The 26,202-nt window shown below is 38.4% G+C and overlaps 1 protein-coding gene and 1 pseudogene across 6 annotated transcripts in view; both read right to left on the reverse strand.

Annotated features, from left to right (window-relative positions):
- GALNT13 (polypeptide N-acetylgalactosaminyltransferase 13) overlaps nt 1–26,202 on the reverse strand; it is a 666,740-nt gene that overhangs the window by 345,485 nt on the left and 295,053 nt on the right. The gene's annotated exons all lie outside the window — the stretch shown is intronic.
- Nucleotides 10,877–11,607, reverse strand: LOC113903873 (annotated as a pseudogene).

Here is a 26,202-nt window from a genome sequence, read left to right on the forward strand (position 1 = left end):
TAGCACTGATAGAGTCAGTTCCTAGACAGGTTGATAGGGAGTCTAGGGGTCCCCAAAGAGAGAGGGGTCTGGAATTCTCAAGGAGGAAGAAAGGACAAACTTTTTTTCTTTCTCCACATTCCTTAGGATTATATACCAATGATGTATCCTGCCTAAGGACAGTCTTTGGATTAAACCTTCTGGCTAATTCTGTTATCTTAAAATGTAAATTATGGGAGTAGGTCTGATGAGGTCTTTACAACCTCCAGACATTCTTTGGATTCATTAGAGAGTATATAACTTCATTGTCAACACTAGCAAGCGGGTACTCTTTCTACCCCCTTCTGATGCCTATGTCAGAAGCTTTCTCTATCTCCTTTATACTTTAATAAAACTTTATTACACAAAAGCTCCGAGCGATCAAGCCTCATCTCTGGCCCCGGATTGAATTCTTCTCCTTCGGGGGCCAAGAATCCCGGTGTATTCATGTGATTCAACAACAACCTTTCAGCACTATTTTGAAATTGTGGTAGTTTTATTAAAAGTATCTTAAGACAGTAGTAATATGGCAGCACATATTATCCTATTACAAAATTTATTTTAAAATAGTTTGGTGAGTATTTTTCTATCTAACTGACTTCTTTTTCCTCTTCATATTTTGTACATTCTGAGAAAGGACCCATGTGTTTAACCAGATATCCAAAGGAATCCTTGATACCTCAAGTTTAAGAAAGCCTAAAGAACTTGGCAAAAATATTTTTCCTGTTCCAAGTTAGCCCAAAGGATCCACTGTCTTGAAATATTCCATCTAGAATAGTTCTCATTCCTGCTGTTTGATTACTTTTATATTTGGTGTGTACTTTAGACATATGACTATTCAGACAATAGACCCAGGTCTTTCTGAATGAACCTCCATATGTCAAGGTGTCATGCCCATATCAACAATGTGAGTCCCTTTATAGGGATTGATTTGACCAGAGTACTGATCAGGAGAATAACTAATATTAACAGGTTAGCTATTCCACACCCAGATATATTTACTGCATAAAACAAATTTCCTCAAAAAGTGAGAAGTTAAAAGTAAAAAGTTTCAAATTATTAAATTCCTAATGATGTCAGAGATTTTTTTGGTATGAATATGCAGAAGTTTGGCTCACGAGTTCTTTTCAAATACTGAATTTACAACTTCTCTAGTCAAACTAACAAAATGATAGGAAATATTAACACTATTTGCTAAGGAAAAAGGTAATCATTATTAAAACCAAATTAAAATCAAATAATATCAGCTCAAGTTTTCATAAGAACTCATGATAAATATCTTTTTAATAAGGAGAGACTTTTTATTCAAGTGTATCGGAAGTAATATGACAAGAAGAATCTTATTTCCCCAAGACTAAAAACATTTCCTTATGATAATAGACATGCAGCCAGAAAAGTATGGTGATGATATATTATAGTCAATAATAAAAAATGAGAGATATAAAGAACAAAATAAAATCTCATTTTCACAATTGCTTAGAATTTCCCAAAAGTTTCAGCTTTATTCTCAATCTCAAATCTAAAACGTTTGTACCGGAAAAGTCACCTTACATAGAGGATAAAATATGTAAGTTATGCCATCAAGGAAATCTAATAAAAGCCAAACATTTTTACTGGTTTTGGTTAAAAACATCCTTTGACTGGAAAGGATTATTTTAGACAAGTTTTCAAGTTTTACGTGTGCTACTCCATTAAATCCTTTCCAACATGCCCACAGAACTGTATGAAAGCTTAGACAGTCCTAAAATTTATTTCTCTGAATTTCTTACTTAATAGTACTCCCTACATCCCATATTTCCCTTATTTCTCAGCCTTCTTCACACTACAGATTGGTATCTGCTTTCTGTGTGGCCCCACAGATGTGCTCTAGGCTTGGGCTGTGCATCCTAGCTCAGACATTGATTGTAACTGCCCCACTCCACATCCCCTTAACATGGACACTAGTATGTGATAAAAGTTTTGCAGATACTGATGTATCATCTAGCTACCCTTCAATCATTCAATCTATCAGTGAAGATACTGAGTCTGCACAGTTTCAAGGTATCTTAAATTCCCTTCCTGAATATGACAAGCTAAGAAAATCATACACTGTGAACTTGTACCAGTTAGGCCTATCTAATTTAAGTTCAAAGAAGATTTTCATTGGGAATGGTCATTTGAAACTGACCCAAACAATTCTTTTAAGTTATATAAAATACAGCTTTTAGGAATCCAGATTCATAGTTGATACTCAAACTGGAGGTTAAGTAAAGTAAAAACTCATTTGCTTAACATTGTATGTATATGTAGGCATTTGTGTATTTCACGGTGTATTAAACACAAATATAATGTCTACTAAAACAATGAAGTATCAGATGGAAAGTGAGGGCAACTAATTAATAAGAAACTTCTAGCAAAGTTATCATCACCCACAATTTACTATCATTTCCACAAATGGATTATATAATTAGTGATTCATAGCAGGCCAGAAGTAAACTGTCAAGTGGAATAATCTCAAAATAGCTGATAAAACAAGCTGTGAAGCTGAGAAACAGTTTAGCACTTACGTGTTCCTACTTCACTGGTGCTTGCCTTAATAAGACATAAGCTTCTATTTCAAAGTCAAGGACCTCAGAGTGTTCAAAATAGACAGACACTTTGGAGTCAAGAAAATAGCTTCATAGCCTGCCCATATCTTCCAGTTATACACTATATTATCTGTCAAGTCAATTAACCTCTTTGAATTTTGGTTCTCCCATCTGTGAAAGGGGATTGCTATCTGACTTGGGAACTGGTGTGCTGTTTTGAAATTCCTTTGAAATATAGCTTGTGGAACCATTTTATAGACTGAAAGCATGAAAATGACAAAGTAGATATTATACATTAGTATGTTTCAAGTTATAGAGAAATGGTAGGAGGCAAGTGGGATTGAGGACAAGTTCCTAGAATAGCAGGTATAGGATTAACTCTTCTCATCCTACTCTGTGATTGAGAATTTTTTAAGGAGTGGTTGGAGTTCCTCTGCATGGGAAGGAAAGTTTAGAAGACTCCTTCCAAGCCCTCTATATAGTTGTTCATTGTGCAAAGAATTTCTAACCTTAGTAGTCACTTCTTTCAGCCAGGAAAAGGAAATTAACATAGCTGAGTGTCTAAGAAGGCCAACCAGATACTATATGATTTAAAGTATTATTTTTGATCAACAACTGAACAATTGAGAAAAGAGAGGCTAAGAAAGTTGAAGTAAAATACCCAAGGTGCAACTACTGCTTGTTCCATTTTGGAGTTGAAAAAAGCCTCTGAATCCAAAGATTTTCCAACAAAACTACACAAATTGTTCTGCAACTGTCATCTGTTAAATCAAATTTTTCTTCCTTTTAACCTTCTGTGCTGGATATTTTTATGTCGGAATTTATTACAAGGTCATTTTATTATTTAATCATTTAGGGGTAATATAGAATGACATCACAAGGAAAATGTAATAATCAGTTCAGTTCAGTCCCTCAGCTGTGTCTGACACTTTGCGACCCCATGGACTGCAGCATGCCAGGCTTCCCTGTACATCACCAACTCCTGGAGCTTGCTCAAACTTATGTCCATCAAGTCGATGGTGCCATCCAACCATCTCATCCTCTGTTGTCCCCTTCTCCTCCTGCCTTCAATCTTTCCCAGCATTAGGGTCTTTTCAAATGAGTCAGCTCTTCACATCAGGTGGCCAAAGTATTGGAGTTTCAGCTTCAACATCAGTCCTTCCAATGAATATTCAGGACTGATTTCCTTTAGGATGGACTGGTTGGATCTCCTTGCAGTCCAAGGGACTCTCAAGAGTCTTCTCCAACACCACAGTTCAAAAGTATCAAGTCTTCCGCGTTCAGCTTTGTTTATGGTCCGACTCTGACATCCATACGTGAGTACTGGAAAAACCATAGTTTTGACTAGATGGTCCTTTGTCAACAAAGTAAGTCTCTGCTTTTTAATATGCTATCTAGATTTGTCATAGCTTTTCTTTCAAGGAGCAAGCATCTTTTAATTTCATGGCTGCAGTCACCATCTGCAGTGATTTTGGAGCCCAAGAAAATAAAGTCTGTCACTGTTTCCGTTGTTTCCTGACCTATTTGCCATGAACTGATAGGACTGGATGCCATGATATAGTTTTTTGAATGTTGAGTTTTAAGCCAGCTTTTTCACTCTCCTCTTTCACTTTCATCAAGAGGCTCTTCAGTTCCTCTTCACTTTCGTCTATAAGTGTGGTGTCATCTGCGTATCTGAGGTTATTGATATTTCTCGCGGCAATCTTGATTCCAGTTTGTGCTTCATTCAACCCTGCATTTCTCATTATGTAATCTGCATATGAGTTACATAAGCAGGGTGACAATATACAGCCTTGACATATTACTTTCCCAGTGGAACCATTCTGTTGTTCCATGTCCATGTTACGTCCAAGCAACAGAAGTAACTGTTGCTTCTTGACCTGCATACAGATTTCTCAAGAGGCAGGTAAGGTGTTCTTGTATTCCCATCTCATTAAGAATTTTTGCACAGTTTGTTGTGATCTACACAGTCAAAGGCTTTGGTGCAATCAATAAAGCAAAAAGTAAAGTGAAAGTGAAGTCGCTCAGTCATGTCCAATTCTTTACGATACCATGGACTGTAGCCTACCAGGCCTCTCCATCCGTGGGATTTTCCAGGCAAGAATACTGGATTGGGTTGCCATTTCCTTCTCCATGTTTTTATAAAATATAAAATGACATCACAAGGAAAATGTAATAATACCCAGATATTGTTCCAGTACTTTAGCATATCTATTTTTGCATATTTAGCTCATTCAAATCTCCTCACAATCTTAAAATATAGGCATTATTATTATTTTCATATTACAGATGAGAGAAAAAATCTGTGTCATTAGCCACTATGCTATGCTGCCTCTCTGGCAGGGGTGGTAGAGTTATAATAACTATGAGATTTATTGTCCATACTGGGCTGTTAATAATTATTCCAGGCAGTAGGTATAGACTTGAGTCAATCAAATATTTGGCCACCATTAACCAAGTGGATAGCTATCCAGAATATCGTATACATTCTCATTGATCATATTCTTGGGGACCTATCAGTTAAAAATACATCTTTTTCCTTCTGACTTACTTCCCTCTGTATGACACTCTCTATGTTAATCCACATCTCTATAAATGACCCAATTTTGTTCTTCTTTATGGCTGAGTAATATTCCATTGTGTACATACCACATCTTCTTTACCTATTCCTCTGTGATAGACATCTATGTTGCTTCCATGTCTTGGCTATATACACTATTCATAATATGTATAAAATAGGTAGCTAATTGAAACATACTGTATAGCACAGGGGACTCTACTTAATGAACTGTCGCAACTTGAATGGGAAGGAAGTCCAAAAGAGGGGGGGATATATGTACTTATGTGGCTGATTCATTTTCTGTACAGTAGAAAGTAACACAACACTGTAAAGCAACTATACTCCAATAAAAGTTAATTAAAAAAATAAGCAAATAAAACTACAGCTTTTCTGTGACTCAAGTCAGACAATACAAAAAACGGTTTTTGGAATCTGAATCTTGGATTGCCCAAGAGTTAGGTGACTTCATTCATTCTAGAAGTTTTGCTTCTGCTCCCCAGATCTCTAGATACACCTGGGTTCCTACACATTCAGACATTCACTTCTTCCTCTTCCCATGGAGTGTGTTACCTCATATACTATAAATATATTTACCATTTGTTTCAGTTATAAATGGCTTCTCATCCTTGAAACCAAAGAAAACTTGTTGGTACAAAGGTCAACCTGGAGAACTGATTCTATACCATGAAAGTTATGTATCAGCTACAATCAGCATCTCAAGTCCTTGTAAACCTTAAACAGATTTTGCAAACCTAGAAGAACACCTTTGGGACTCATGGCATCACCGACTCGATGGACGTGAGTTTGAGTGAACTCTGGGAGTTGGTGATAGACAGGGAGGCATGTGCTGCAATTCATGGGGTCGCAAAGAGTTGGACACGACTGAGCGACTGAACTGAACTGAACTAGGGTAGGTTGGTATTTTCATTGTCTTTTGGCTACTGTAACAAATCACACGAATATAGTGGCTTAAAACAGCACAAATGTATCCTTTTAGAGTTCTGGAAGCTGGAAATCTGAAATTAAGTTTTATTAGGCTGAAGTCAAGGTGTCAGCAGTGCTGGCTTCTTCTGCAGACACTGCGGAGAGAACCCACCTCCTTGCCTTTTCTAGCCTGGAAAGGCTCTTGCAGTCTTTGACTTGTAAACCTCCCTCCACTGTCAAACTTCATCCCTCTAGTCTCTGCTTCCATTATCGCATGGCCTTCTCTCTCATGCTGACTCTTCCTGCACCCTCTTACCCTGGGACCACACACATAATCCAAGATAATCTCCCCATCTCAATATATACTTAATTATATCCACAAAGTACCATCCACCATCTTGCTATACAAGATGATATTCACAGGTTCTGGGGATTTGGATGTAGACATACATACAGACAGACAGGGGAATAACACCATTCCGCCTACTAAAGGTGGTAACTTAATGAAACACTATGGACATAAAGATCATTGGAAAAAGCTATGTCCAAACAGAAACAAAATTGTTTTTTCTATAAATTCCAGATTATCCATTATATTTATAAAGATTTATCAGAAGTTAACACTTATCTTTCATAATTGTTTTGTTTTAAACTTCATTTAATGACTAGTTAAGAGTTTTAAATAAAATTTATTGGAAGGCCTGATATGGTGTGAGCAGATACAGAGTTGAGAATGAGATTTTTAAAGATACACACACACACGTGTGTGTGTGTGCTCAGTTGTCTCTGTCTCTTTATGACCCCATGGACTGCCAGACTTCTCTGTCCATGGAGTTTTCCAGGCAAGAATACTGGAGTGGGTTGCCATTTCCTATTCTAGGAGATTGAATGGAAGCTGCATCTCCTATGTTTCCTGCATTGGCAGGTGGATTCTTTACCACTGCCCCACCTGGGAAGCAATTTCTTATGAATTTGGTTAAGAACCAAATATGAGGTTGGTTGAATTTGGTTAAAAACCAGGTATGAGGATTCATCACTGAACATAATGGGTGCTATGATGTGCTCCCTAGATTCTTCAACCAGGGGAGGAAGCAAATAAACAAACATTTAAACCACTTGAGTGTGGCCAGAAAACACCTCAATTGCCAGGCTGGCTTTCAAGACAATGTTGAGGGAAGAGAGATAATTTTCTCAGTGGCGTGCCTTCTTCCTAAGGTACCTGTATCCAGTGGTGGGTCAATCCATGGGTCAGTGATCTGGCCCACTTGTGCCAATCTGGGACCATTTTAAACGTGCATTCTATCTTCAAACTCTCCCCCATAGGATTGCCTGAAGCTTCTATTCAGACATCACAGCTCAACTCAATGATGTGCTGGAGCTGGTTGGTACCAGCACATTAGAGCTGATCTGTGCATCACAGTCAGTGATGCCAAGTATGTACCTTAAAATCTGCCACAATAAGAGTATTTTCACTATGGGAAAGAACAAACAATATAAATCAGGACTTTTAAAATATCATTATTATTTCAGAGAACCATATATTAAACATTTATCAGCAAACTACTGGGATTTTCCATCTGCACAATCCTGCTTATTTCTCTTCCTGCCCAAAGATACAAATCCCAAGAATACTCACTAATAAACCTGCTGTAAAAACAACCCATCTTCAATTCAGACTTTAAAAAATTACTTTCTCAAAAACTCTATAAGTAACCAATGAGAACCTACTGAATAATACTCAATGCTCTATGGTGGCCTGAATGGAAAAGAAATGCAAATGGCGAGGGGCAGATATATGTATACTTATAGCTGGTCCACTTTGCTGTACAGCAGAAACTAACATTGTAAAGCAACTGTACTCCAATAAAATGTAATTAAAAATAACACAATAGCACAAAAGAAATTCAGTTACTAACATAATGAGCCATCAACCTCAATACTTAAGAACTTTCTGGAAATAAGGATATGTAGTCTATAAAACTACAATATAACAATTAAAATTAATAAATTAGAATTGATCCATTCCTACCATTTAATCCTCAGACTAGTCAGATTTCACCAATTGTTCTAGTAATGCCTTTACAGCAAAAGGCTCAAGTTCAAATGCATGAGTTGCATGTGACTGTCATGTCTCATTAGGCTCTTCAAACTCTGCCAGTCCTCAGCTTCCATGACCTTGACATTTGCAAGTTTACCGACCAGTTTTTGTTGTTGATGTTGTTGCTGAATGTCCTTCAGTGCAGATATGTTTAATGTCTCTCATGATTAGATTCAAATTATGCATTTCTGGCAGGAATATCGAATAAGATGCTACACAGTATCAGGTAGGGCAGGATTTTGACTCATTGTATTGCTGACAGTGTTCACTTTTATCACTTAAGACAGTGCCCTCTATTTTAGCTTTGTAATTAACTATCTTTGTTCAGAAGACTGTTAAAGCTGTTTAGATGTCCCATTGCTCACCAAAATGTTTCTCATTCATTTATTCATAGCAATATAGACTAATGGAATCTTATTTTTCATTAGTCTGTAATTCATCCACATCATTATTTATTTTGATGCTCAATTTGTCCCAAATTTGGTTTGTTGGAGCCCCTGTACCTTGGCTTCTATATCCTCCATCATTCATTATGCTCTCAGGTACAAGATGTTCTAAAGTCACTCATATGTCCACTGACCCAAGATAGCAATCAGGCATTTCTCTAAGGATCTGATTCCAGTAGATTTATTAAGAAATTCAAGATATAGGTGCAGGAGTGCTCACTGTTATTGGGATGTCATTGTTTCCAAGCCCTCTCAGTGGACAGAAGTATAGGAATATCTGTGTGTGTGGTATGTGTGTGTACACATACTCAAACATATATAATGCGTGGAAACACTATTTTAAAAATGTTTTAATCTGTTATTCTTTCTATAATAGAACCTAGAAGTCAATATTGATATTCCCAGCTCCATTTTAATTCCACAGGGTTCATTCTAAAATTTCCTTTCCATGTTTTATCTTCCTTTTTGACAGCAAGTATCCTGATTTGCTCAATCAATCCCACTGTATGAAACCAATCTTCCATCCCCTCTGCCATCTTCTCCCCACTACACATGATTTCTGAAACTCAGCATAGGGTGCCTCCCCAACCCTATGTGGCCAGCTTCCTGTCATTCTATCCTGCTCTGGCCTGCAGTTCTGGACTACCTTGCCACCCAGCAGCCCCCCATCACCTTCAGTTCAGTTCAGTCACTCAGTCATGTCTGACTCTTTGCTACCCCGTGGACTGCAGCATACCAGGCCTCCTTGTCCATCACCAACTCCCAGAGTTTACTCGCACTCATGTCATTGAGCCGGTGATGCCATCCAACTATCTCATCCTCTGTCGTCCCCTTCTCCTCCTGCCTTCAATCTTTCCCAGCATCAGGGTCTTTTCAAATTAGTCAGTTCTTCACATCAGGTGGCCAAAGTATTAGAATTTCAGCTTCAGCATCAGTCCTACCAGTGAATATTCAGGATTGATTTCCATTATGATGGACTGATTGGATCTCCTTGCAGTCCAAGGGATACTCAAGAGTCTTCTCCAACACCACAGTTCAAAAGCATCAATTCTTCAGCACTCAGCCTTCTTTATAGTCCAACTCTCACAACCATACATGACTACTGGAAAAAACATAGCTTTGACTAGATGGACCTTTGTTGGCAAAGCAATGTCTCTGCTTTTAATATGCTGTCTAGGTTGGTCACAACTTTTCTTCCAAGGAGCAAGCATCTTTTAATTTCATGGCTGCAGTGATTTTGGAGCCCCCCAAAATAAAGTCTGTCACTGTTTCCCCTGTTTTCCCATCTATTTGCTATGAAGTGATGGGACCAGATGCCGTGATCTTAGTTTCTGAATGTTCAGGGGTTTTTTTCTTTTTTTAACCATTAGGTTATGGTGATTAGTACTTGCATTTCCATAAGCATTTGTAGGGGGCACATAATAAATATATGAGAATAAACATCTTTGGAAGAATGTGTCTGTGACATATCTGGATTAGCTAGGTGGTCAAGATTGCATGTGATTTTGTTATTGTGTGCTTTTCTCTTTGTGTGTGACAATATGTGTAACCATGTGAGAGAAGGTGTCTGTGCAGAATCTACTAGGAAGGAGGTGGTGCAAGCCCCTTCTCACAAGTGGCTGCCAGAGCCACTCTCAGGAAGCTGGGGTAGACCAGGAAGGAACTGAAGCCTGTGGTTGCGTATGCATTGAGCAGAGGTGAGGGAAATGACCCCACAATCCCAGAAAGGCCAGGACAAAACAGGCTGGTGGGTGAGGGGTGCCGTCTCACCCAGGCAGAGAGTGAGCCTGGGACAGGAGCACCAGGGTGCAGTGTCCCAGTGATTTTAAGGGCTGAGCTTGCCAAATGCTTGTCCTGGAAACCAGCCGAGTGCCTCTCTGCCTCCAAAAGGAAACCTCAGCCAGCCCTGTCAGGCCAGGCTGGGGCTGAAGTTCCACCCCTTCATCTACCAGCAAATCAGGAGTTCCCTTCCTCCTGTCCATCTGATGTGAGGTCCTAAAGCCCCAAGCTGGTGGTTGGGGGACGAGTATGTGGAACAAGTGATGAGCTCCTAAGGGCACAGTCTGGAGCAGATGGCAGTGCCCCCTGTCCATTGGGGAAGAGCTGTGTGAGGCTGGCAGTCAGAGCAGACCTCGGGAGGGTGGCAGAGATGAAGTGGGGCCAGGATGTCCCCTAGGCCCAGTCCCAGGCCAGGGCTGGTGGTGCTAGGCCAGGGACTAGATTAGGGGTGGCCCTGAGGCTACAGGGAGGTACTCTGGCTCCACTAGGCATAGAACTCCTCTTGCTTGTTAGGCTTCTGGTATGTGACGCTTGCCTGATTGGGCTCCTCCAACATGTAGGTGCCCTTGTTCTTCTTCTTCATGCCACAGACGAACAGTGTGACCAGGAAGGCAGCAAAGAGGGCACTTAAAACCCCACCCATGATCACAGCTACAAGCACCTTCTTCCACTCCAGGATGCTCTTCTGGGAAAGCTGAGCCCCTGAGCTGCCTGAGTCAACAACACTGTCCAGGAGGCCAGGGCCTGGGTGGGCACCCTTGGGCAGCATCCCAGGTAGAGGTGATGGCTTGGCTGTGGCCCACCCACAGCCACCACCTCATTGGCTGTGTCTGGCTGTGTGGTCTCTTCTTCTGACAGCTCAAAGTCCCCACTGGGTCCCCCGCTCGCTGGCATTTCTGGCTTATCCCGGATGGTGGTCGGGAAGGACTCTGGAGTTGGGGTCTGAGCCACCTCCATGGGTCCATGGGCAGTGGTCAGCAGGGGCAGGGTGCTCTTCTCAGAGATGTCAGGCTTCTGGGTGGTAGCTGGTCTAGGAAGGGCCCTTAGCCTGGAGGTAGCTGTGCTGACCAGCCTGGGAGCTGGGGGCCTCTGTGTCCAAGACAGCCACTATGGTGGGAGGTGAGGGCACCGCTGGGGTGGTGGCCCGTAGGCTGTGGCCACTGTGGTCAGTGGAAGAGGCAGAAGCCTACTTACACCGGTGGTCCTTATGACAGTTTGTTGTGATCCACACAGTCAAAGGCTTTGGCATTGTCAATAAAGCAGAAGTAGATGTTTTTCTGGAACTCTCTTGCTTTCTCAATGATCCAACAGATGTTGGACATTTGATCTCTGGTTCCTCTGCCTTTTCTAAATCCAGCTTGAACATGTAGAAGTTCACAGTACACATACTATTGAAGCCTGGCTTGGAGAATTTTGTGCATTAGTTTGCTGGCATGTGAGATGAGTGCAATTGGTAGTTTGAGCATTCTTTGGCATTGCCTTTCTTTGGGATTTCTTTGGAAACCTGACCTTTTCTAGTCCTGTGGCCCCCTCAACTTACTGAGGATCCAACATCCTGCCCTAAGCCAGCTCCTGCATAGAAACCTACTCATCCCACTTGGATTCTCCTCATACACTGATATCCTGAAGATCTGACTTGGCTATGAAACCTTAAACAGGCTGGCCCCCATGTGAAGGACCCTTCCCTTCACTCAGACGCTATCCATTCTTGATAGCTCTCCTATGGGGATGATGTTTTCTTAGTGCTGTTCATATTCTGAGATGCTATTCCAGGCCACCTTCCCTGGGATTGCCATCTAGACTTACACAGCTCTTGATATCCCATACAAGTGCTCTTTGCTATGATGCCTTTCTTCTCACCCTGTTTGGGCTCTGATCCTCATGTGGTTGCTTGTCCTGTATCCTACAGGTTCTGATACCCAGTGCTGACTAGGACCCCCTTCTCATCTTGCATGGCTTCTGACTGACTGACTGAAAACAGTTCTCCTCCTATGTTCAGCTGTACCTAATGGCTTTTGGACCAAATGTTCAGGAAGAGAAAGGAATGAACAGGAAAGGAGAAAGGAAAAAAAAAAAAAAGCCTTTGCTTTACATTGAATGCTGTCATTTTGACCACTCCCAAAAATCTCATTCAAAAGTTGCCTCTTCTTTTGAAACTTTCAGACATTTAAACTAATTCCTTAAAGCTGCTTAATCATCAAAAGCTTCCTTAGTACTAGAATTCCTCTATAAGCCCTTGAAAAATACAGCCTTTAAAAATGTGTGCATTAAAGAAGCAGATCCACTGATCATGCTACATTTTCTAATATACAAGGTGTTTCTTGAGTATGATTCTGCTTTCCTCAACTAGAAAGTAAAATCCAATGGCAGGGAATATGTCTAACTCATTTGCAATCATAGGATCTGGCGCTGGTTCCTGGCATGTGGTCGGCTCTAATATGTATTTAGTGAACGAGTTAACTGAATTAGTTTGGTGTGTTCTGTCCCAAACAATGCACAGCCACTCCAGGTACTCAATGTCCAAAGGAAAACTGCCCCAGTGATCACATGGTTGCCGCAGTCTGGGTGTCAAATGGACAACAGCAGTGAGATGAAAAGTGGAACACTTGCTTTATTCAAAGACTGTGGTTGTGACACAGTATGGACCTTTTTCATCAACAGCCTTGGGAAACTCAGATAGCCACTAAAAGTGATGAACTAAGTCATCTGACGTTTTGTATATGGAGTATAATAAAACATGTGAGTGGGAAATATAAGTCACAATAATGATCACAATAATTGTCCAAAAGGGTGACTATAAATACAATATGGGCAGTGTGAAGTCTATTCACATGTTTAAGGTGGCACCAAACTAAAACTTTCATCATTATAATTTCATAAAGGGAAAAAGAATCATCTACCAGTAGTTTAGGTTGCCATTTTTAAGCATAGTGATATAGGTACCTTGTGTTACTTAACTTTCTTTCTCTAATAGTGTTCTTTATGAGACACAAATATTTCTTGCATATATAAAAATGAATATGCTTTACTAGGTAGACCCTATCTATGTCTATCACCCCTATTGTCAAGAATAAATATGAAAATACGGTAGATTGGTACCCCAGTCAGGTTCTCCCCAAAAGTATGTGCTACGGCCAGGCTACGGCTGTAACATACACATCTCACGTTTACCTCCTGTCTCCCAGCCTCCTGTTTTTGGGCTGCAGTTTTGTGACACAGTCTATTAAACACACAGTTGAAACAATTTACTTGTTAAAATCACTCACAGCTGAACTGACTCTCAGATGACTGAAACTGTTTATGAAAGGCACTAAATGTCTTTTCTTTTTAAAGTTAGTATGTTATTTTGGAACTGTACATGACAAAAATTTCACTGTAAAATGAACATTTCCCCACATATCCAAATTGGTAATTCTTCTACCAATAAAATTTTATTTATTACTTAAATTCCAGGTATATGACAGCTTCTCATTCAAATTCAGCTTTTTTTGTTTATTGTTTCTGATTGAGTATTTATGTTAGGATGGAAAAACAATTTTTTCTAAAAAAAACACTTGATTCTGATATGTTGCTCAGTCTTATCTTTTCTTATCTGATCTTCTTGACTATAATGAGAGGTTATAACAAAAACACTAAAAAAATGTTTTTCCAAGTGTTATTTGATCTTGCACAATTTTTTTATTTTCAAAGGGAGTAAACATTTAAAGGTCTTATTTCATCCTACCCCTCCCAAATTCTTGGGATGGGGTTGTCCAATTTTTCCTTACTCACCAGTGCTGCTCTCATCATTATTTATCCACCACCCTGCGGGTTTATTTGAAGTCCACACCATCTGTCTCAGACACCCACTTAATCATTCCTTTCTTCACTTGTCCCCCCCTCCCACCACAATGCATATCAATTTTGGGTTCCTTAAAATCATACCACTGTAGGACTGACATTCATTTTCCTTTCTAGTCCAGAGTCCACTTAAATCATCTGGTCTTGAGATGCATTTGGCATGAACTTCTAGGTGCCTTAAATGCAGACATACCCATTCTAGCTGACTACTCATCAATAGCACAGAACACATTAATTGGTCCTCAAGTTTACATTCATTGAACAAGGTACACTGCAGCCTTGCGTATGTATGCTTGTCCTTAGAATCTCAATCTTCTCACCATTGCCCCCTCACTTCTCTACACATATTTCCTTGTCCTCTGCCCTCTCAAGGAACACAAGTAATGAATATCAGGAAGGACACCATATGGTGTCAGAGATCCTTGTACAGATTCTGACTTTGCAATGTATACACTACTGGTAACAGATAAATGATAATAGGATAGGAAAAATAACTTCGGGAATTGCAGCAAGTCTCTAAAGCCAGCAAGTGATAGGTGATTCAAAAAAAAAAAAAAAAAAAGCTGCTGGAAAGATATCAGAGCTGATGCTGTGACTCTAAATCTCTATCATCTACCTCCTGCCTCTATTAGAGGAAATGAGAAAGTTGAATAAGAGTCAATGAAGTAAGGGAATTCAAAGTCACTAGGTATGTGGTGGGATTTCCTACTTCTCGGTTAAGGGAGAAAGATATTTTGCACTTATCAAGCCAAATTACAGGGATACCAAGAGATTTCTTTTCAGAGGTTGTGACTGCTTTTTAGAGATCAGTACCTCACTTTTATATAGATATTTACTGACTGTGAATCTGTAACCTGAAATAATGCATGCTGAGGTTTGACAGAAAACAGCAAAATTCTGTAAAGCAATTATCCTTCAATAAAAAATAAGTTAATTTAAAAATATGAAAGTTACTTGGGGAACTGTGACTTGATTTCCTTGATGATTAGAGATATATGAGGTAGGAAGTATCCCAGAAGAGTCTGTAAAGGACTGGGTGGAAAGAAGTATCAGTGGGTGAAGAAGTTCCTTCTTGTGGCAAGGAGCCTCAGTTTTCAAGTGGACAGAGTAAAAGGTAGCTGGGTTCAAGTCCTCTCGATTAGGTTCTACTCTGTGGGGCTGTCTGCTGAGGTAGGAAGCCCCAGAAGCAAGTCTTTGGGTGTTTTATTGTCTGAAGCAGAATCCTACACTGGGGAGGGAGACAGAAAGATGTCAGCTAGGAGTCCTTGGTCCATGCTGGCAACTGTTCAGTGACAAAGTTTCCAAAATGCCCCTCACTAAAAATGGAAATGTGGATGTCTACCACACTGGCAAATGTGATGACCACCTACTTTTACCCCGAAACCAGGTTACACCATTACTACTTGGAAATGTGACCTTTGTACTAGTTGAAAATACCCAGAAGATGCAGATAAAGCAATCATCCAAAACTGGGAAGAGAAATCTGGCAGCAAGGTTAGAGGAAATTATGGAAGAAAGCCATTTCCAGTAGTTTAGTCCAAACAAATGTATCTTCTCCCCTGAGTTTCCGTAATTCTAAAATGGGAATAGTGCCACTTACTTACTTTTACAGCCTAATTGGAGAACTGGAAAGGAGGACTAAAAGCTGAGAGCTTATACGCACTGAGTATAGTCAAATGTACCCAATAGTTTCTCAATAAATTGAAGCTAAAAATAGAGGAGGACACTTCAAATTTAAATTTAACAATGTCAGCTCTCTCTTAGCTACCACTAAATTCCAGCTATTTCAGTTTTTTCTGATCTTTTTTATAGAGCACATTATAGTATTCTGAGCATGGAACTATTTCTAATTTTCATTTTTTTTTCTTATTCTGCTCTAGGTAACTGTTCTGCTGGAAGAAAAGATGACAAAAATACCAGCTTAGCTCACTGCAGATCCATACCTCTGTCATCATGTCAGTTTCCCTCTGAAAACCTGTAACAGCTCTCTTCATGATTACAAAATCAAGGTCAAGCTTTTCCCCCATCACATCCTCTATATACCACCAGAATACATATCATTTAATTTATTAAACAGTTTGTTAGCATGCTAGGAATAACCCAAGAGAGAAAAAAAGGATTGATAATTGAAGGGGTGAACAGTTGTTGGAACAATGCTCTTGAGTAAGTAAGGGGGGAGGGCATCTAGAGTGCAGTGGATGGGCTGACTGACATTAACTCACAATTTAAATTTATATTTTAAATTTATAAATTTAATTAATTTATTTATAAATACTTGCTCAACAAGTATTTATTGACTACCCACCATACAGCAAAATCTCTTCTCAGAACTGGGGATAAAGCTGTGAATAAAATATAAAAAGATCTCTGCACTCAATGAACTTATCCTCCAGTGTTTGAAGCAAATAATAAAGAAACATGCTCTATATTAAGTAGCCAGTAGTATATAAAAAAAATAAAGCAGAGAAAGAAGATAGATGGTGTCATAGGTGTATAATTTTATATAATGTAGCCAGGGAAGATTCCAGAGAGAAAGTGACATTTGAGTAAAGACCTGAAGGTAAGGAAACAAACCATAAGCATATTCAGGGAACAAACATTTCAGACAGAGGGAATACAAAGTTCTAAAGCCCTGCAGTCGGAGTATTAGTCATGTGTTCCAGTGTTCACTGTACCTGCAACTGAGAAGGTACATAAATACTAACACAGGATGTGGGAGAAATAATGGGAAGCTAGATCATGGAGCTTGATAGGACATTGAAAGGATTTTGTTTTTTTCACTGAAGGAGATGCAAGGCATTGAAGAGATTTAAACAAAGTAGCAGCAAAAAGTAGCTTAAATTTTAATAGGATCACTTTGAGCATTATATTTAATTAGAGACTATAGGGTAAACCAAAGGAAATGCAAAAAGCAAAACAAACAAAAAACACTTAGTAGATTATTACAATAATTCAGGTGAAAATATTGGTAACTTTGACTAAGATGGCAGTAATGTAAATGATGAGAAGAGCTAACGCTTGGAAACTGCTGATGTGTCAGACATGGGTTGCAAGAAAGGGAGCTCAAACGAGAGTCCAAGGTTTAACATCATTTCCTAAGATGATAGACTTCATGAAAGGAGGCGGCTTTTTGGCAATTATCAGGTGCTGAGTTTGGGACATGTTTGGTTTTAGATGAGTGTTACATATTCGACTGAAGATATCACTATTAGACGTTCAGTTCTGGATGTCAGAGGAGAAGTCTAGATTGGAGGGTGAGAGGATATTTAATATGAAGACACTAAGGAAACTGCCAGGGGAGTGAGTGAGAGAAAATAGGCCATCTCCAAGGACATGTCTTCAGGACATTCCTACGTGTAGAGTTTAGGGAGGAAAAAACAAGCACTAGTAAATAACATAGAGAAAGACTAACCACAGAGGTAAGAGAAAATTAGGACAGCATAATGTCTTAAAAGGGCTTTGCTGGTGGCTCAGATGGTAAAGAATCTGCCTGTAATGTGGGAGACCTGGGTTCGACTCTGGCAAGAACAGTAGTGCTGCTATTATGAAGAATAAAGTTAACTCAAGTGGGTTTAGGACAAAATGGAGATGGGGAGAGGTTTAAGACAGTGAGCATAGACAATTCTTTCAAGACATAGACAATCCCTTCAACAAGAAGGGAAGTGGACATATCTACAAGGAGAAGTGTTGTCTCAAGAAGTATTTTGTTTATATGTTTTGTTTTTAAGGAAGAATAAACAGTTTGTTCGCATGCTAGGAATAACCCAAGAGAGAAAAAAGGATTGATGACTGAAGGGGTGAACAGAGTTGTTGGAACAATGCACTTGAGTAAGTAAGAGGGGAGGGCACCTAGAGTGCAGTGGATGGGCTGACTGTCATTAACTCACAATAACAGGAGAGAAGACAGAGAACAGGGCTGTGAATGCAAGTAAGGGAGTGGATGCTATGGGGGCACTAGAGGAGACTTTCTTCTATTTCCTTCTGTTTTCTCAATTAAAAAGGCAGTGATATCATAAGCTGATAGTGAGGATTGAAGAAGAGTTACTGAAGGTGTGAAAGAAGTGCTGAAATAATGAAATAATAAATCACAAAGTGGAAGAGAAAATAGACATGGGAAGTTTTATATAATTGATGGACATCATTAGGGGCCTCCTTAAGTGTAGTCAGCATGATTATCTGTGTAATCCTTAGAGGATCTCACTATTGTATTAGATCATTTGCTTCAGCACATATTATAGTCATTCTATTTTGTCCATCTCCTCTTCCTCCCTTGGAGTTTTTCTGTTTTCCTTCATTATCTGTATGAAATTATCTGTACATATCTGTACATAATTATTTAAGGGCTAACCCATGGCTCATGTTTTCTGTGAAGCTTTTTGTCAGGTACCTATCATGTCTTTTCCATGTGACATTCACGGATGTTCTCTGGTGATTGAGAACACATAATAGTAGTTCTACTGCCTCAATTCAGATGTCAGCTGCATGACCTTGGAGAAGTTCCTTCACCTCTTGGGTATGTTTCTAAATCCAGAAGACAAACACGATAAAACATACAATATATTTCATGGAACTTTTACTGAGAATTCTATGAGAGAATGCAGTTAAACTACTTAATATAATGTTTGCAAGGTAATAAAAATTAAACAAATATTGACTACTAACTACATTCACTATTATTACAGAATTTATTAATTCATGTATATTAATTAATTCATGGATGAAAATATCTTTCCCTAACCAATATGTTAATAAGCTCATAAGGGTAGAGATGGAGAGCTATATTTGCTTATATAATTTCTCACAAAATACTGATCAGAAAGGAGGTTCTGGATAGGTGTTTATGAAGCTGAATTTTACTTACTAACTTATATTGCAAATTTTAACTTTATCTTACTTAGTACAATGATAAAATAATTACTTTATACTGGATTCTTCCATTTGAATTTCTTAGAATACAATCTTAGAAAGTAATCTCATTAAGCAGAATCAAATAACTTCCTATGACATTTTAGTGACAATGACTCTGTTTATACTTTTTTACTACCAAGAAAGAAAAAGACAAAAAGGGAAAAATGCCTTTCCTCAAGGGAAAAATAGAGCAAGAGGCATTAAATGCAATAAATAAAGGTATATGGGAAATGTATTTGTACACATATCTTTCCTTATCTTAAAATTATAATCATTACATATGTTCCATATAGTTCAACTTGAACTTGGAGTGTACATAATGAAATCTATTTTTGAGACTGTTTTCAATATGTTTTAATACAACAAAGTTATATAGAAATTAAGATATTAAGCATTTAAATTCAAAGACCAAACACAAACTGTCTTATTTATATGGCAACTGTCATGCAGAAAATGGATTTATTTCTATAGGAGACTTTTCAAGGTCATGAAAATATCAATTACAATTTATTATGTGGATTTTAGACCTGTTAACATCTCCATGTCAATGAAACTCTCTCACTTTCATGGTTAAATTATATTAACTATGAAATCAAATTCTTCCTCAGCAAAATCACATTGTAAGTTGGCATTAGAACAATTTAGCCTCCTTTCAAGGCACTAATATATGTACAGAAAATATCTGTCCATGGAAAAATAGGAATATTTTAAAATATAAGTCATTATTCATTTTGCATAGGATTTTTCTAGCAATAGCAGAACTAAACTACATACTTTCTTTTTTTTTTTGTACTTCCTTAAGTTGAATCAATATGCAAGTGTTTCTTAAGAAACTATCTTTTCTTTTTAAATCACATTCTTTTCATGTAGTAAGAAAAAAATGCACATTTTAATGAGAAATGCTAAGTCACTTCAGTCATGTCCGACTCCGTGCAACCCCACAGACAGCAGCCCACCAGGCTCCCCCATCCCTGGGATTCTCCAGGCAAGAACACTGGAGTGGGTTGCCATTTCCTTCTCCAATGCATGAAAGTGAAAAATGAAAGTGAAGTCGCTCAGTCGTGTCCGACTCTTAGCGATCCCATGGACTGCACACCTAAACAGGCTCCTCGGTCCATGGGATTCTCCAGGCAAGAGTACTGGAGTGGGGTGCCATCGCCCTCTATTGACTTGCAATTTTAGAAATATTAGAATCTAAAAATTTTCTTAATTTATATTTTACTCAATTTTGCTAACATTGTACAGATAAAATGTAGCAATGATTTCACAAAGAATATAATATAAATATAATATAATTATAAATATATTATGAATATAAAAATATATATAATATAAATATAAAGTGAGAATACTAATTGGACTTCTAATCTTAGTTACATATCTTTTCCTTTTAATTTAAGAATTAGTACAGATTTCAGATGCTGGCAGAAACTCTGCCTCTAAAGGTAAGTTTCTGCAACACCTGGTTTTATATAATATGTACGTGTTAATTTCACTACCTATATTAAAAGTGTTATGTATGCCTCCATATGTGTGAAAGAGTGTATGTGTGTATGGGATTATGTGTGTGTATGAAATCAGCTATACCATCCATCTCCTGGTCACTAAGATTTGAAACAATAGAGTCATCCTTGGCTTCTGTTTTCTTTTGCCTTATATTCAGTCAGTCACCAGTTTGGAAATATCACTTCAGAATATACTTGGGATCATCTCTACTTATAGTTTCTGTCCCTCCTCCTTATCTACTTCAGGTTTAAAATACATCCACACACATAGACTAAAACTTTAATTACATGTTCATGTCTCCTGAAGCTATCCTGAATTTGGTCTTCATCATTAATATTTCTAAGATAACTGCTATCATCAATGTCCTATCTCATCATATCTATGTGAATATAATAGCCAACAAGGAATTCTTTGCTAAATTCAAGCTTCTCCTATCTATAAAGTCTGCTATATAAAACTTCAGATATGCCTCTTCCTAAAGTATTGTTTTATTCATGGCATATTTCTTTTCCAACACCTCCAAATTGCCTACTATGACATGTCTAAAAAGCAGAGGTTATATTTTTAAGATTCTTTGTCATCTCCTCTAGGCCTATAATGCAGAATGGCTGGTTACAACTTCCATTCTAGTTTTACAAAGCCTAACAAAGCCTCATACAGTTTCAGTCTAGACTATATCACCTTCTTCCATTTAATTATCCAAAATTTCTGCATTTAAAAAATTTCTTTCCTCATTTCCTTTTAAAATTTTAGTTTTTTCAAAACAAAAACTATCTCATTTTATTGATATGAGCTTTAATTTATAATGAAGTTTAAAAAATACACATTCTGCCCCAAATTATGGAAAATCCATATGTAGAAAATTATATAAATATATGTATGTGTGTATATATGCACACACATAAGAAAACATCAACAGCCATGAAATAGGTAAGTATAAAAACCCTTTTAGTACTAAATTACATGAAAAATATGTAAATAAAAATACAATTACTATGCTAGATTTATAATATAATAATTAATTTCTCTGCTTTCTCAGTCAGAATTTATAAAACAAAAGGGAAAACTGTATTTGGCCAGATTAAATATATAAACTCTTAAGAGTAAAAATGACATAATATCCAGATATAAAGCTAAGCTTGCTTATAATCTTTATTTTTAATAAGTAGTTTCACATCTTTGTTCTTATCAGAACTGGCTTTATCCTCAATATGCTTTTCTTCCTTCCCAGAAAGTTATCTACTTTCTATCTAATGCAGTTCCACACACACCTACCCTGTACAGCCTGACTCCAAATACACCCTTTTACAAAGCTTTCCTTTACCTCACCTCCACACAGTGGTTCTTTAAAACTCACAATTCCATGAATTGGGTTGGCTAAAAAGTTCATTTGGGTATTTTATGGAAAATCCAAATGAAATTTTTGGCCAACCCAATACTGCCCTTTTAGCACATTTTCTAGCATGTATGTATAACATTATCTAATGGAGAACTGTATCATTTCATTTTCATGGTCACACAATTAGATCTTTATAAGTGCAAATATATAAAATAATTTTACTAATTTGATGTATACAAAGATGAGGCTGTGAATGAAAGCTGAAAATTCTAACTGCAAATTCTGGGAAGAAAGCATCTATCTTTAAAAAAAATGTTCAAGAGTTGGAAGTCTTACACTTTTGGATTTCAAAACTTATTACAAAGCTACTAATCAAAAAAATCTAGCAGTGGCATAACAACAGACACATAGCCCAAGAGAACATAAAAAGAGGGCCCAGAAGTAACCCCGTACAGATAGAGTCAAATGGTTTTTGATAAGAGTGCCAAAACTACACAATGGGGACAGAACTCTTCAAGAACTCTCAGTAAAACTGTATATATACATGCTGAAAAAATGAAGTTGGACCCTTACAAAAACATCACATACAAAAACTTAACTCAAGTAGATCAAAGACCTAATCATAGGATCTAAAATTCTTTGAACAAAGCATAGTGGAAAAGATTCATGACATTAGATTTGGCAATATTTTTTATATATGACCTCAAAGGTACAGACAAAATATAAAAATAAACTGGACTATTTAAAAATAACTTCTGTTTTTAATCAGATGATAAAATCAACAGAGTGAAGAACTATAGATGGGGAAAATATGAACAAATTATATATCTGATAAAGGGTTAATATCCAAAATATATAAAGAATTCATAGAACTCAAGGACAACAACAACAAAATCTCAATTAAAACATGGAGAAAGAACTTGAATAGACATGTCTCTAAAGAAGATACACAATGGGCCAAAGAACTAAATAGACATTTCTCCAAAGAAGACATACAGATGGCTAACAAACACATGAAAAGATGCTCAACATCACTCATTATCAGAGAAATGCAAATCAAAACCACAATGAGGTACCATTTCACGCCAGTCAGAATGGCTGCGATCCAAAAGTCTACAAGCAATAAATGCTGGAGAGGGTGTGGAGAAAAGGGAACTCTCTTACACTGTTGGTGGGAATGCAAACTAGTACAGCCACTATGGAGAACAGTGTGGAGATTCCTTAAAAAACTGGAAATAGAACTGCCTTATGATCCAGCAATCCCACTGCTGTGCATACACACTGAGGAAACCAGAAGAGAAAGAGACACGTGTACCCCAATGTTCATCGCAGCACTGTTTATAATAGCCAGGACATGGAAGCAACCTAGATGCCCATCAGCAGATGAATGGATAAGAAAGCTGTGGTACATACACACAATGGAGTATTACTCAGCCATTAAAAAGAATATATTTGAATCAGTTCTAATGAGATGGATGAAACTGGAGCCTATTATACAGAGTGAAGTAAGCCAGAAAGAAAAACACCAATACAGTATACTAACGCATATATATGGAATTTAGAAAGATGGTAACAACTGTGTACAAGACAGCAAAAGCGACACTGATGTATAGATCAGTCTTATGGACTCTGTGGGAGAGGGAGAGGGTGGGAGATTTGGGAGAATGGTATTGAAACATGTATAATATCATGTATGAAACGAGTCGCCAGTCCAGGTTCGATGCACGATACTGGATGCTTGGGGCTGGTGCACTGGGATGACCCAGAGGGATGGTATGGGGAGGGAGGAGGGAGGAGGGTTCAGGACGGGGAACACAGGTATACCTGTGGTGGATTCATTTCGATATTTGGCAAAACTAATACAATATTATAAAGTTTAAAAATAAAATAAAATTAAAAAAAAAAGAAGATACACAAATGGCCAAAAACCACATAAGAAGTTAAACATTGCTAATCACACGAATCAAATCTACAACAAGATACCATTTCACACCTATTAGCATAGTTACTATATATATATACACACACACATATATATACATATATACATATATATATATATTTAATGTTGGCAAATATGTGGAGAAAGTGGAACCCTTGTGCACTGGGATGTCACATGTTACAGTCCCAAGGTTCTGATCAAGATAATGGAGTAAGATGACATGAAGTTCATCTCCCACTTTGAATATATCAAAAATACATTTACATGTGGAACAGTTTTCACTGAAAACTAACTGAAGACTGCCAGATGAACTCCTGTACAATGAAGGTTTTAAGAAAGATGAAGGGAATAAAAGCAATCAGTTTGGGAACTGTGCCCCTGGGACAGGATTCAGAGGAAAACAGAGATTACAAGAGAGTGGGGACAGCCACCCTGAGGAGCGAGCAGTTCAAACCACATCCTGGACACCCCAGTCCTGGGGTCCAATGTGGAAGAGACAAGCCTCCTTGGCTGATTGGAGGACTTGGGACTAACAGAAGGACTGTGGGGATCCCAGACCCTACTCATAGGGAGTACACACATTGATTTACCCCTGAGGCAGGGAGGAGAGAGGTCTTCTCTAAAAGCTGTTGAGTTTCTTGAGACTTCCCCACAGCACACTTCAGCCCAAGCTGGACAAAAGTTTTGGCCCCACTCCACATCACAGAGCAGGACTGGATCTGGGGCAGCCATGAAGAGGGAGAAGATTTGACTGTGGGACACAGATGTGACTCGGTCCCAGGGCTTAGCATTAATGGGGAGGTGTACCATTGCTGTTGAAGATTACTCAAACAGTGCAATAAAAGCAGCCCAGATCTCTGATGGCAGCCACTAAACTGCAGATCGCCCCATGCACATTGAGAGTCCACAAGGCCCCACTCACCCTGCAGAACAGTTCTATAAAAGGGTGGCAGCAGTGGAGGCTGAAAGCAGGTGTAAAGGACAAGAGGAACTTGGGTCCAAGGCTGCATCTGAGCAGAGCCATGGTCACCTGTACAAGTAGTGAAGCAGAACTTTATCTGCAGCCAAACCAAGCTCAGTGTCTACATGAGTTCTACTTGTTTATGTACCCTTACTCTCTGAGGCAAGGAACCAGTACAGGGAAAGGGGAAAATACATACTTAAAGGAGACTCATCCCTCAGGGGTTCTGCTCTAGCAACTTGAGATCAGACCTCACCCTTTATAGAGTGGTGATGGCCACTGAGCAAAGAAGTCCCAGCTCACACCCAGTGCCAGCTCTAGCCCACCTATCTCCAGGCCCACATCAAATCCAGCTCTCATATCAGAGGCATTTGGCATATGCAGATTGCATAGGGATGCTCTCACACAAGAGCTCACCATCAAGATCACAATTACTAAATGTTTAACCTAAGTTTAAAGAGGCAGGGAAAGTTAAGCAAAATGAAAAGGTAAAGGAACTACTGTCAATTGAAAAAATAAGAGAAAACCTTTGAAAAAATAATTAAACATAAATAATTTACCAGATGAAAATTCAAAACATTGCTAATAAAAATGTTATAAGATTAGGAGGAAAATGATGCATACAGTGAGCACTTTTACAAGGAACTAGAAGGAATGAATAGCAGACTAAGTGATACAGAAGAGCACATAAGTGATATTGGAGTCAAAAATATAGAATTCACTTAATCAGAACAGCCAAAAGAAAAATAGATTTATAAAAATTGAAAACAACTTAAGACATCTCTAAGAAGTTGAAAACAATTTCAGATCAGATCAGTCGCTCAGTCGTGTCCGACTCTTTGCGACCCCATGAATCACAGCATGCCAGGCCTCCCTGTCCATCACCAACTCCCGGAGTTCACTGAGACTCGCATCCATCGAGTCAGTGATGCCATCCAGCCATCTCATTCTCTGTTGTCCCCTTCTCCTCCTGCCCCCAATCCCTCCCAGCATCAGTCTTTTCCAATGAGTCAACTCTTCGCATGAGGTGGCCAAAGAACTGGAGTTTCAGCTTTAGCATCATTCCTTCCAAAGAAATCCCAGGGCTGATCTCCTTCAGAATGGACTAGTTGGATCTCCTCGTGAAAACAATTTAGAAGATCTCAAATATTAAGTGTAGCAACATTCACATTACAAGGGTTCCAGAAGAGAGACAAAGAAATGGATCAAAAATGTACTTGAGGAAACTATGGCTGAAAATGTCAAACCTGAAGAAAAAAAGGGGAAAGAAAAAAGAAAAAAACATATCCAGATACAGAAAACACAGAGGGCTCC

The sequence above is a fragment of the Bos indicus x Bos taurus genome, chromosome 2 (genome assembly GCF_003369695.1).
Source record: "Bos indicus x Bos taurus breed Angus x Brahman F1 hybrid chromosome 2, Bos_hybrid_MaternalHap_v2.0, whole genome shotgun sequence".
Classification (NCBI taxonomy): Eukaryota; Metazoa; Chordata; class Mammalia; order Artiodactyla; family Bovidae; genus Bos; species Bos indicus x Bos taurus.